Source organism: Canis lupus, chromosome 22 (assembly GCF_048164855.1).
Source record: "Canis lupus baileyi chromosome 22, mCanLup2.hap1, whole genome shotgun sequence".
Classification (NCBI taxonomy): domain Eukaryota; kingdom Metazoa; phylum Chordata; class Mammalia; order Carnivora; family Canidae; genus Canis; species Canis lupus.
Window position 1 is genome coordinate 27,366,235 of NC_132859.1, and position 14,288 is coordinate 27,380,522.

At 36.1% G+C, this 14,288-nt stretch overlaps 1 protein-coding gene across 17 annotated transcripts in view; it reads right to left on the minus strand.

The window, feature by feature from the left end:
* The window catches only part of TBC1D5 (TBC1 domain family member 5), a 546,849-nt gene that overhangs the window by 515,610 nt on the left and 16,951 nt on the right, over positions 1–14,288 (minus strand). For 2 of the 17 annotated variants that reach the window (XM_072792885.1, XM_072792886.1), the window contains exon 2: positions 12,944–13,102. The exons of the other annotated variants lie outside the window; for them this stretch is intronic. The gene's annotated coding sequence lies outside the window, so the exon portion shown is untranslated. The remainder of the gene's footprint in view (positions 1–12,943; positions 13,103–14,288) is intronic. 17 annotated transcript variants of the gene reach the window in all.

The window sequence follows — 14,288 nt, forward strand, 5'->3', positions numbered from 1 at the left end:
CACCCTCTCTGATTTTTCCTACTCATTTTCTCTCCTTTTCCCTATAATCCTTTTCACTCTTTTTTATATTCCCCATATGAGTGAAACCATATATAATGATTGTCCTTCTCCAACTGATTTACTTCACTCAGCATAATACTGTCCAGTTGGGAGTTCTTTTTGATGGCTTTTACTTTTGTGAATTAAGCACAAATTTAGGGGTTAATGGCTGTTAATATAGCTTCCCCACAACAACACACATAAACTAAACAATTAATACCTTAAAATAGGTAAACTTCTCTCCATTTTTCTTGACATTGATTAGTATACTGAATAATTCTAACTTTATAAAACTTATTTTTCCTAGAAGCTTCAAAATTATTATCCTTGGTATACACACTTCTTAAAACTTTCAATACCATACAGAGTTTTAAATATCTTACTTTAAGTATTTCAACTAATGTCCTCACCTGTGGAAGGTTCCTATTTAAATACCTCTAAACTGGTCACTTCTACATACAAAGTAGGCTAGAGATACACAACTGGACATTCTTGATGGAAATACCTTTTACCAAACTCCCTATCTATAAAGGAATCTACTCAGCAAACTGACTCTAAAACTGGAAATTAGATTGAATCAGGATAGTGGACTAAACATACATCGTAGCCTCCTCATTTCATACCAAATCTACAAAAATTAGATCTGAAATATATAGTTTCCTGATTTTCAACTTCCTGAAAAGATCAATTGTAATTCTCACTCATCAGTTCTATGAAATACCTTTGTTGTTTTTAAATATAATTCTATTTTGGGCTAAGCAGTCTTATATGAATTTCTGTTACTGGCACAAAAGAACCTGTATCAGGTGGCACAATGATAATTCCATGGATGATTCCAACACTGACCAGACTGAAAAACCAGAAGGTAGACTGGAAACTATGAAGACTACCAGAAAGACTGAAAACAAAATCTTAACTGGAGCACAAACAACAAAAACCACATTTCCTGCAAAATACAAGAGTTTCTCTGAGAATGGTCCAAATACAAAAAAGCTCTATTTGAAACTAGAGGGAGTCTGAAGGCTATCAGCAGTGCGAAGTAAGAACATTAGGCAGGCTACCTCCACACCTCTCACCCTCATTCCCCAAGGCTAAGCAGCCAGTCAGAGAGGTATGTCGGTTTGTCTGTGTGCCTCCCTCCAACCTCCCACTTTCAAATAGGAGTGTGGACCCTTGGTAAAAGCCAGTTTGTAGAAGACTGGTACCCTACCTAAAGAACATGTACCTAAAGATTTTATTATTAAAGGTTTCTGAGGAAATTTGTAAAATGATCAATCAATGTTTTAGGAAGATTAATCTAGTCTCAGTAAAAAGGATGAACTACGAGGCATCTGGGTAGCTCAGTCAGTTGGGTGCCTGACTCAGGGTCATGGGATCCACCCCCACATTGGGCTCTATGTTTGCTCAGCAGAGAATCTGCTTGGGATTCTCTCTTCCTCTCCTTCTGCCCCTCCCTCCTGGTGTTCACACATCCCTGCCTGTTAGCACACACGCTCTTTCTCTTATATAAATAAATAAATATTAAAAAAAAAAAAAGGGAAGAAGAATGAACTAAGAAGTGGGAAGAATACAGACAGGAAAGCCAGTCAGGAAACACTACAAGCATGTTAAGGACTCGAAATCCAGACACTCTATAAACAGAAAACACAGATTCACCTAGGCATATTGATATGAATAGAAAGAACTTGTTGAATGACTTGATGCTTTGAGAAAGGAAAAGATAAAGACAGCTTCGTTCATTTATTTTCAGAAAGTGCTCATTATAAGCTTTGTTTATTACAATACCTGTAGCACTTGGATACCTGTAAATTAAATTATTAAATTAATCTGAGGATGAAGAAGTCAAAAGCAAACCTTGAGATTTGGGGCCCGAGAAGGTTATGTATGAGGCAAATAAACAGTGAAGTGTGGAGAAAACACTTGATTTTATTTTTTTTAAAAGATTTTGTTTATTTATTCATGAGAGACACAGAGGAAAAGAGAGAGAGGCAGAGACACAGGCAGAGGGAGAAGCAGGCTCCATGTAGAGAGCCTGACATGGGACTCGATCCCCGGTCTCCAGGATCAGGCCCTGGGCTGAAGGCAGCGCTCAACCACTGAGCCACCTGGGCTGCCCCAGAACACTGGATTTTAAAAGGCTAGTAATTATTTCAGTTTTAGAAATGCTTTGTTCTTATGAAGTTTATTTTTTTGTAAAAAAAAAAAAAAAATCTTTATACCAAACATATTTATAGAAGTTTTTAACTTTCCATGATGAGGTATTTGGTATGTGTAGAGAATCTGATAAGAATACATGTAATCAGGGGCAGCCCGGGTGGCTCAGCGGTCTAGCGCTGCCTTCAGCCCAGGTTGTGATCCTGGAGACCCGGGATCGAGTCCCACATCGGGCTCCCTGCATGGAGCCTGCTTCTCCCTCTGCCTGTGTCTCTGTCTCTCTGTGTCTCTCATGAATAAATAAAATCTTAAAAAAAAAAAAAAAAAAAAGAATACATGTAATCCATATCATAAAGCCCAATAATAAAGTAAATATGATAAACTCATCTCTGGCCTAGAAAGTAGAATATGAACATTATCTTTAAGTTCCTAATGTGTTCATCCCTAATTTTCTAACCTGCCCCACAACCCACATAGGAAATTACTATCCTAATTTTTGTCTTAATCCTATCTCTTACTTTTCCTTAACGTTTTACCCTGTTTTTGTATAATTAAACAATATGTTTAGTTTTTAACTGGTTTTCAACTTTCCCATTAAACTTAGAATCATACTACAAGGAATACCTTATTTTATAGTACTTCATTTTATTGCATTTCACAGATATTGCCCCCCCTCCTTTTTTTAAACAAACTGAAGGTTTGTGGCAACCTTGCATCAAGCAAGTTTATCAGCGCCATTTTCCCAACAGCTGCTCAAAACTGTGTCTCTGTCTCACACTGGTAATTCTCACAATATTTCAAACTTTTTTCATTATTATATTTATTATGGTGATCTGTGATAAGTGATTATGACTCACTGAAAGCTCAGATGATGGTTGAAAATTTTCAGCAATGAAGTATGTTCTAATTAAGGTATGTACATTGTTTTTAGGCATGCTGTTGCACACTTAATAGATGATAATACAGCATAAACTTTTATATGCACTGAGAAATCAAAAAATTCATCTGATTTGTTATCTTGCAATATCTATTTATTAAAGAGATCTGGAACCAACCAAGCAGTATCTCCAAGGTATGCCTGTATGTGTGTTTTTTCAGTGAAGACACATTATTTTCACCAATATTATATGTTTCTAAGACAGTGCGGATATATGTGGTTACAGGTCATTCATTTGCAGTACTCTATAACACTTCAATATAGGACTATATAAAAACTTTAACATATGCCACAACTTCATCCTTTCTCCTGCATGTATATTTGAGTATTTCTAAGTTCTGGCTATTAAAAATAATGCTTCTAACAAATCATTCTTGAACACATCTCCTGGTGCATACATTCAAGAATTTTTCTTACATAATTAGAAGTGAAACTGTGTCACAGGTTACACACATGTTCAGTTTTACAGATAATGCTAAATTATTTTCACTTTATTATATTCAAAGAAAACTTATTTAAATTAAAAAGTCAGTACACCAAAAAACATAAGCAATGTAAAACACATGCCTAATTAAATTTCAATCACAGGTAAGCACTCAAATCCACGTTAAAAATAATCATCACCACTCTGTTACTGCCCAGCATTACAAGTTAAAAGTATTTAAACATCTCACAGAAAGTCTCCTCACTCCTTTTGTTTGCTTAGTGGATATTTCCATCCTAACATGCCATTCTCTTAGGCAAGGTTTTCTGGATGGAAACAATAGAAACCTATACAAAGGAACTTAGCCCCCTAAGAAAACTTACATTAAAAAGAAATGTATCTCACAGAACTGATAGGTAGGAATTACAGTGGGAGCTGGAATTTGGGTACTACATACAAAGCTGCTAAGAATTAAAGCTATTCTAACCCTCCGGAACAAAACTATCTCTCAAAGGTAATAGACAGTTTGTCTCTGGCAGTGGACTTCATTTTGGTCTCTGCACACCAGTCTCCTTCACTGTTTCTCTATGACCACAGGCTAGTCTAGTCATGGTGTCCATGCCTCAGTAATACACATTTTTCTAGGAGAAAATCCCAATAGAATCTAACTTGAATCTTTTCCTTCCAACAATTTCAAATTACTGAAAAACTGCTTAGCCCAGTTTAGCATAGGGGTCTACCTATGGTCCCAACAGCTATATGTACTGGGAATATGAGGGTCCTACTTTACAAACATGGCTACAGAGGCCTATTCTTGAAGCAGAGGCATCAATTCTCAGACAGGGCCTAGGATGAGCAGATACCACAGAAAACATCTATAACAACTACCAAGGGAAAGCAATGATAAGTAAAATGGATTGTAACTGCGAGAAACCTAACCATAATTCCACACAACTCACTGACTCCTACAATCAGCATTCAAAAGTCAAACATGCAAATACCCAGAGGTCATTCTTATAGCAGATAGCAGCAGTTTACTATCTCATTTTTCTCCGCCTGCCCCTTAAGTATACTTTGGAGCTATGATACCAAAAGCACAAGTAACAAAAGAAAAAAATAGATAAACAGGACTAAAATTTTAAATTTTGGGCTTCAAAGTACAGCTCAACACTTGAACAAAGTGAAAAAATAATCCACAGAATAAGAGAAAATGTTTCTAAATCATTTATATAATAAGGGACTTGTATCTAAAATATATGAAGAACCTCAAAATTCATAATAGAAAGGCAACCCAATTAAAAACTGGGCAAAGGATCTAAATAAACAAATCTCCAAAGAATATATACAAATGCCCAATAAACACCTAAAAAGATGCACATAATTAGTCATCAGAAAAATACAAGTCAAACCACAATGAAAAATAAAGTCAGCAAAATGGCAAAGTAGGGAACTTCAAGTTCTCTCAGCTGTCAAAACTAGCTTTGTTAAAACTGGAGAACAGGGAAAGGTTTACAACAACCAAGCAAATGACTAATCAAGAAAAAGACAATTTCAAAACCTGGCATGGCAGCAACCTTAATCTATGTCCCAGTATGGAACTCAGGTCCCAGAGACAGCAAAAAACCTTTAAAAGAGAGTCACAAATTTGTGTGACTATCTGTTCTCATCTGTCTGGAGACTACCTGAAGGACTTACGCAATCTGCTCATCTCTGTTTCGCATAACTCACAACTCAAGCAAAAAAGGTAGTAGTCATTTGAAAACACAGCAGACAAAACCACCTAAAGATGCATGGAACAAAAGATTACTATTTAAACATACAATCAATTACCTAAGTCACAGGAGCAAAAGCTAGAGAGAATTCCTTTGAGGAATTAAGAGTATAAATGGACCTGTGAAGACAACATGTATGCCCACAACAAAATGTTAGGTCAGAAAAGACCTGAGAGATCTCTAAGCTTCCACCTTGGACTGACCACTGGGCTCAGAGCAAGCCTGGCTAAATGAAGGACTGTCCTAATAATCTATAGACCCTGGGACAGGTATTCTTCTATTTGTTTAGAATTTTTTGATTTTTGTTATAGTTTCTGGCATTCAGGGCAGTCTCTGTCAAAACACTGGCTGAACACAAACTGGGGAACATAGAATTTACTGAGAATATATGACAAGAAATAAAGTCTTTGCAAAAAAATAAATAAATAAAAAAGATTTGAGAAAAATCACTAAGCAAAATGGACTACTGGAGCCTCACAAACAAAAAAAAAAAAGAAAATCAAACCTTGAAGAAAGGGGAGACACGATTTACAGAGTTATCACATTATATTTATATGCCCAGTTGTTCCAAAAAAAAAAAAAAATCACAAAACATAGAAAGAAACAGGAAAGTATGGCCCCTCCAAAGGAAGGAAATTAATTGATAAGAATGTCCCTGAGGAAATCCAGACATCATACTTACTGAAGGCCTTAAAACTAGTCTTAAATATGCTCAAGTTTAAAGAAAACATAAAAAATAAAAACAACTCAGAAAAAAACACATATGAACAAAATTAGAGCATCAATTATAAAACAGCAATTACAAAAAGGAACTAAACAGAAATGCTGAAACTGAAAAGCACAGTAACTACAATGAAAAACAAAATCACTACACTGACCCAACAGCAATTTCAGCAATGAGGAAAAGAATCAGTTAACCTGAATGTAGGATATTTGTAGTTACTGAATCTGAGAGATAAAAGAATGAAGAAAAGTGAACAGAACCTAAGACACCCAGAGAGACATGAAGCTGACCAACACAGATACTATGGGAGTACCAAGGGGAGGAAAAAGAAATGAAGAGAATATTTAAAGAAGACAAAAATATTCCCAAATTAGATGAAATTGATGAATCTACAAATCCAAGAAGCTTGATGAATGCTAAGTAAAATAAATTCAGAGACCCACTCTAACAAAACTACTGAAGCCCAAAGACAAAAAGAGTATCTTGAAAGCAGCATGATAGAAGTGATTCCTCATGTACCGGGAAGCGTCAATAAGAGTAACAGCTAATTTCTCATCAGAAATCATGGAGGGCAGAAGGCTAATTTCTCATCAGAAATCATGGAGGGGGATCCCTGGGTGGCGCAGTGGTTTGGCGCCTGCCTTTGGCCCAGGGCTCGATCCTGGAGACCCGGGATCGAGTCCCACGTCGGGCTCCCAGTGCATGGAGCCTGCTTCTCCCTCTGCCTATGTCTCTGCCTCTCTCTCTCTCTCTCACTGTGTGCCTATCAATCAATCAATCAATCAATAAATAAATAAATAAATAAATAAAAATTAAAAAAAAATAAAGAAATCATGGAGGGCAGAAGGCAGGGATAACAAGTTTAGGTACGGAAAGAAGAAACCTTGAGATGGTTCATTTTATGTTTCAACTTGACTGAGACACAGAATGACTAGACATTTGCTCAAACATTATTCCAGATGTGTCTGTGTGGGTGTTTCTGGCTGAATTAACATTTGAACTGGCAAACTGAGTAGATTGCCCTCTACAATATGGGTAACCCTCATCCAGATAATCAAAGAACAACACAAAACAAGGAGGCTAAATAAGAATGAACTCCTCCTGCCTGACTGCTTTGACAGGCCTACAGTCTTTTCCTGCCTTTGGAGTTGAACTGAAATACTGGCTCTCCCTAGATCTGGAGCTTACCAACTTTTATACTAAAACTTATACCATAAGCAATCCTGGTTCTCAGGCCTTCAGACTCTGACTGGAATGACACCACTGGCTCTCTTAGGTCTTCAACTTATCACTACAGATCTTGGGATGTCTCAGCCTTCAAAATCACCTGAGCCAATTCCTTAATAAATGTCTAAATAAATGTGTGTGTGCCTGTATGTACACACATACTCTATTATTGGTTCTGCTTCTCTAGAAAACCCTGCCTAATACAACTGTCAAGCAAGAATTTTGTATCTAGGAAAACCATCCTTCAAAAATAAGAGCAAAATTAAGGCATTCCCAGATAGAGGCATCTGGGTGGTTCAGTCAGTTAAGCACTTGACTCTTGATATCAGCTCAGGTCTTGATCTCAGGGTCATAATTCAAGCCCCATGATGGACTCCATGTCGGAAGTAGAGCCTACTTTAAAAAAAAAAAAAAAACAGTTCACTACCACTAGACCCATCCTACAAGTAATGCTAAAGGAAGTCCCTTAGTCTAAATGAAAAGCACTATAAAGTGACTCATTGTCATATGAATAAATATATCCAAGGAAGGTAAACATATGCAGAAATATAAAGGCCACTATAACTGTACTTTTTACTTGTTGCCACATTTTTTTTTTTTTAAAGAAAATTACATTTTGGGGGATGCCTAGGTGGCTCAGCAGTTGAGTCTCTGCCTTCGGCTCAGGGCATGATCCCAGGATCCGGGATCAAGTTCAAGTCCGGGATCAGGTTACCTGCATGGAGCCTGCTTCCTCCCTCTGCCTATGTCTCTGCCTCTCTCTGTGTGGGTCTCTCATAAATAAAGTATTAAAAAAAATACAGTTTTAAAAATTATAATTCTATGGTTTTATCATGCAATATATAAAGATATAATCTATGACAAAGACAACATAAAGGGTGAGAGAATGAAGGTGTTAAAAATAGAGATTTGTGTACTATTACAGTTAAGCTGGTATCAATTTGACCTACCTGGTTATAAATTTAGTACATTAGTAGTCATCTTATTAGTAACCACAAAGAAATACCTAAAAATATACACAAAAGGAAATGAGGAAAGAATCAAACTGATTCACTACAAAAATCGATTAAATATACAAAAAAGGACAGTAATGGAGGGGCAAAAAAAGGAGTAAGACATACAGGAAACACATAACAAAATGGCAGAAGCAAGTGCTTCTTTATCTGTAATTATTTATTTTTATTTTTATTTATTTATGATAGACAGAGAGAGAGAGAGAGAGAGAGAGGCAGAGACACAGGCAGAGGAGAGGGAGAAGCAGGCTCCATGCCGGGAGCCCGACGCAGGACTCGATCCCGGGACTCCAAGATAGCGCCCTGGGCCAAAGGCAGGCAAGAAACTGCTGAGCCACCCAGGGATCCCCTATCTGTAATTATTTTTGAAGTAAATGAAAAACATCCAACAGTACTGAAGAATAAACAGTTCTACGATAATAGTGAAGGTTTCAATCCTCTACTTTCCATAATGGATAAAACTTCTGGCAAGAAGATCAATAAGAAAATAGAGGACATATTACTATATACCAACTACACCTGATAGGCTATATATAGAACAGTCTACAGAAGAGCCGAATATATTCATCCCATGTGCATATGGAAACATTCTCCAGAGAAGACCATATGTCACACCACAAAACAAGTATCAATAATTTAAAAAGATTGAAATCATACAAAGTATCTTTTCTGACCAAAATAAAACAAAGCTAGACATCAACTACAGAAGGAAATTTCACAAATATATGGAAACTAATAGTCCTAAACAACTAATTTGTAAAAGAAGAAATTACAAGAGAAATCAGAAATTAGAAATGAATGGAAACAAACACACAACATATCAAAACTTACAGGATGCAGTGAGGTCATGCTCAGATGCATGTTTATAACTAAATGCCTACATGAAGAAGAAAAAGCTCAAATCGACAAACCTAACTTTATGCCTTGAGGACTGAAAAAAAGAAGAGCAAATTAATCCCAAAGCTATCAGAAGGAAGAAAATAATAAAAGATCATAGATAAACACAAAAGAATCAACAAAACCAAAAGCTGTTCTTTGAGAAGACTGATGAAATTAACAAAACTTTAGCTAGAAAAAAAATAACTAAAATCACAGATGAAAGTTGAAACATTACCAGAGACTTTAGAGAAGTAAAAGGATCATAAGAAAATAATGTGAACAATTTTAAGCCAACAAATTAGATAACCTAGAGGAGTGGACAAAGTTCTAGAAACACCTAAATTATAATAACTGACTCAAGAAGAAATAGAAAAATCTCAGTGACCTACCTAAACTACTAGAGACTGAATCAACAATCAAAAACCTACCAACAAAGAAAAGTCCAGGATCAGATGGCTTCACCAGTGAATTATACCAAATATTTAAGGAATTAACACCAATTCTTTTCAAACTCTTACAAAAAATTGAGACAGGAATACTTCCCAACTACTTCTATGAAGCCAGCATCACCTGAGACCAAGGACAGACTAAAGCTTCACATGAAAAGAAAACTACAGATCAATATGCTCTTAATAAAAATCAGAAATGTCCAACAAAGTTCTAGCAAAACAAATCCAGCAGCATATTAAAAGGACTATACATTATGACCAAGTGGAATTGATCCTAGGAATTCAAGAATGATTCAATACAACACCAATATCACATGTAATATGATACACATTAATAGAATAAAGGGGGGGAGGAAGCACATGATCATATCAAACGATGCAGAAAACATATTTAGCAAAATCCAAACCACCCTTTCACTATAAAAACATTTAGAAAATTAGGAATTAAGGGAACTTCCTCAACAGGATAAAAGGCACTTATGAAAAATCCACAGCTAATAGCATACTCATGGTGAAAGACTGAAATATTTCCCCTTAAGATCAAGAAGATTAGGATGTCCATTTTTACTACTGCAATTCAACAATGTACTGGAAGTTCTGGCCAGAGCAATTAGACAAGATTTAAAAAAATAAAAGGCAACCAAATTGGGAGAGAAAAAGTAAAACTATCTCTATTCACAAGTGAAATGATCCTGTATATGTAACAAAATTCCAAAGAATCCACAAGAAAGCCACTTCTTTCTCTTAATTCCCTCAATATAGTATCTGGAATTCTATTTATTTCTCAAGTCTTGTATAATGAATTAATGTCTGCTGACTCCCCACCATTAGATTATAGGCCTCATGATAACAAAAACTGTCTTGCTCATCTATTATTACATAGTAGCAGTCCAACTAGAGTTTAAGACAACCAGAGTGTAAAAAGAAAGAAAATAGCACTAATAATAACATCTATCTCACATTCACTATCAGAATTACAGAATATACATTAAAATCAATGTGTAAAGTGGATCATATTCAAGTGCAGGATTTTGGTATTTTAAAAGATATATTTACTAAAATTAAATGTCACACTGCAAATCTGTCACTCTTCAATATCAGAAACTACATTAGGGAATACAGGAAATTTGTTTCAAGGAAATTTCTACAGGAAATTGCTGCATCCCATAACACTTCAGTAACAGAATAACCTGGCTCTAGGAGAACATGGCACCCTTCCAGCACTCCAAACCATACTAGAGTATGATTAGTAAGTGTATCCTATGCCTACTTCTAAATGACAGTCTGTGACTTATTCCTGTTTCTAACTCTAGGGTTCTCAAAAAGAACAAATAACAAATATCCAAAGAGGCATATGTAATTTGAAATCAAAATGACAAATGGATGAACATTTATTTATTTTTAAAGTTATAGGATTTATTTTGAATTTTCAAACATCAAAGGAGGGTATATCAAAGTGAAGCATGGACTGAGAAGCTTGGTACCAGCAGGCACTTAGATGAAGTGAATGACTAAGACATGAGGTCACCTTTGAAGAGTTTATGTACAGTACACCTCTATTGCCTGGATCAGCATAATATTCCTTCTAATAGGTCTCCCACCTTTAGATGGCACCTGCCTGAACCCATCTTTCACCCTAATAGGATAAGTACAGCTACAACAAAGTTAATCAGGCCACTTTACTACACCTCCAAAAGCCCCCTATCAGCTTGAGAATAAAAATATCCTGGCCTCTCCCTGGCTTCCCAGGTCTATTTTATGAATTAAAATGTGAAGCTCTAGCAACAGTGACTGAAATTTCTTGCATGTGCCTTAAGCTCTTCTAAGTTTCCAAGCCTTTGTTGAAGCTTCTCTTCCTTCCAGCAGCTTCCCTTCCACCTCCCTTTACCAGTTCTTACTAGTCCTGTTTCCCAACTTCTGAGAACACTCCAAAAACTACAAGACTACGTTAACAGCTCCTCCCTTGAGCTCCTACAAAAAATATGTCCCCTATCTCTAACTTGTCACACATTCTACTGAAATTTAAAAATTATCCTTTTAAAAAGAGTTTCTTCCAGGGATGCCTGCGTGGCTCAGTTGGTTAGGCAAGTGACTGCAGTTCAATGAGAGTTCAGCTGAAAACTAGTTTCAGCTCAGGTCATGATCTCAGCATTGTGGGACTGAGCCCTTCATTGAGCTCTGTGCTCAGCATGCAGTCTGCTTGAGATTCTCTCTCCCTCCCTCTCTCTTTCTCCATCCACCCGTTTCCCACCCCCCACTTGCACGTACACTGTCTAAAATAAATGAAGTCTTTTAAAAATAAATTTTAAAAAGTTTCTTCCAGTAGACTATGAAAACCACAAAACCAAGAACCAAATGATTTCCACTTTGTAACTTATTTACCTAAATAGTGCCACTCAGTAAATGCTTTTGCTGAACGCATACACTAACCATAGTACTGGTTTTCAAGGAATTATTTCTTTCTACTGTGTGTAAAAAAATAAAAAAAAGTAAAAGAAAAAGAAAAGAACAGAGGATTTTTTTTTGTTAGGTATTTTTTGTTTGTTGACTAGTTTTTGTTGTTATTTACCGAGGTCTTCTTAATAGCTAATACTATCCAGGAACACAGGGGTGTTGATGAATATCATATACTAGCAATGTAACAAAGGCTTTCAGATCCATTCCCCAGGTAAGCCTGTACTGCTCTTTATCACAGGCAACTCCATTTTCCCTCTAGTTCCAGGGAAATCTGGCCAGTGAGAAGTGACTAATGAGTGATAGAGGGCAAAAGAGGAAGAAGCCAGAGTATTTCTCCTCCATTTCCCCCACTCGCTGACACATCCTTGGCAGACATTTTGTGTCTTACGTAACTCCAATTCCCTCTAGACAGTCCCCCTTGACATACCAGTTCCTATCATGAAGCCCCAGTTATGGCTGTAGCTCCCCCACACAGCCTTGGCTTCTGAACTCTGATAACACCAGCTTTTCTCATCTTCCCCCAAGCCCTAAGGGTATCAGAGAGGCTCTGGGTATTATTAATACCTGGTTTGTTTCACAGTCCCAATAGGCATCTCAGCAATTACCTATACAACCAATCTGAATTAATTTTCCTCTGTTGAAAGACATACTGTTTTCTGGATGAATCCTGATTGCTTCTATTTTTAAATGTCATTTAAAATAAAATGTATCAAATAGTGTAATATCTCAGGATACTACAGCATCAAAACTTTTAATCTTGAAGAAAACTTATTTCACAGACTTATTGTTCTGAATACAGGGTGAGAGGGGCAGGACGGAACCATGCATTAAATTCTCAAAGTAAAAATAAAGAATCTAACATTCATACCAAAGCGTTCCTCACTGGAATGAAGTCTTTCCTCAGCTGCAATGTTTGCCTGAATTAAGTCAATCACTTATAATAAAAATGTCACTTTTTAAAAACTTATTTGGTAGAGGAGAAAATTGGAAGGATTACGGGAGTTGGAGTCACTGCAGGCCAAGACATCTGTTCGGAGGGGAAAAAAAAAATGTTAAAGACCTCCTGTCAGTGACTTATTCAAATACACAAAATTCAGTACTTTTTCAAGATAAATCCAACTAAGCAGTTAAAAGACATACCTTTAACCATTAATCTTACATGTTTTCTAAAAGATCATACAATGTTAGAGTGAAAAGAAATGCTGTAAACAAATAATAAGAGCACAAGTTGTAAACGGTTCAATATTAACAACTGATTATTACAGGACCTCTCAACTCCCCTTTCATATAATCACTACATGAACTTCTCTAAATAGAACTAGTCTAATAAAATAATTCAGTACCACTCACCATCTACAAAATATTTTGGGAAATGAAACACTTTTAGAGCACAGAAAACATCTATTATTTGGTTATATTTTGTGAATAAGAATATTTCTTAATCATTGAAATTGTTCTGGATCACCATAGAAAAATATTAGACAATAATCCCCAAACCAAAGAAAAAATCAATTTAAGATTACAGACTTTGGAAAAATGAGATATGTGAAAGAAGGGGGACTTGACCTGACATTAACAACAAGCATTTCTTAAGCAACTACATACTACCAGTCATTTTATTTAAGTTACCTCATTTTACTTAAAACTCTACAAGGCAATGTCACAGTGAGGAAACAGAAACTCAAAAAGCTTTCCAAGCAACTTAACCAGAAACTGGTAGAAGTAAAATTTGAGTTCAGTCTTATCTGGCTCTAGAATCTGGTTCTCCCTTGCTTCCTCTGGAAAAATATTCCCTGTGGGTGATCAAGCTAAAAATAAACCAGAGAATTACAGAAAAGGGGGGGGGGGGGCCTAAAATGACATGATCTCTAGCCACTATTTTAAATAGTGTTTATCATCAAATTCTCACACGTTTTTAACATAAATAATACTTGTATATCTTAAGAGTATCAACTATGTGTCAAGACCTGCAAATAAAGATAAAGGAAGTCTACCTAAAAAAGTTTGTAATTACCAATTCATTTCTCATTGATACAAAAGCTCAAAAATCAGATCACCTCTCCAAGTTACCTTCCAACCTACTCCCCTCATTTTGTACATTATTTATCATCATATGCTGATAGAAGAGCCTTGTCAGATCTTCTTGGTTAATTATTCCTCCTAGTTGTCTGATTAAGGTCTGAAACTTTGGTGAAATCTGAGTTATCATCCCA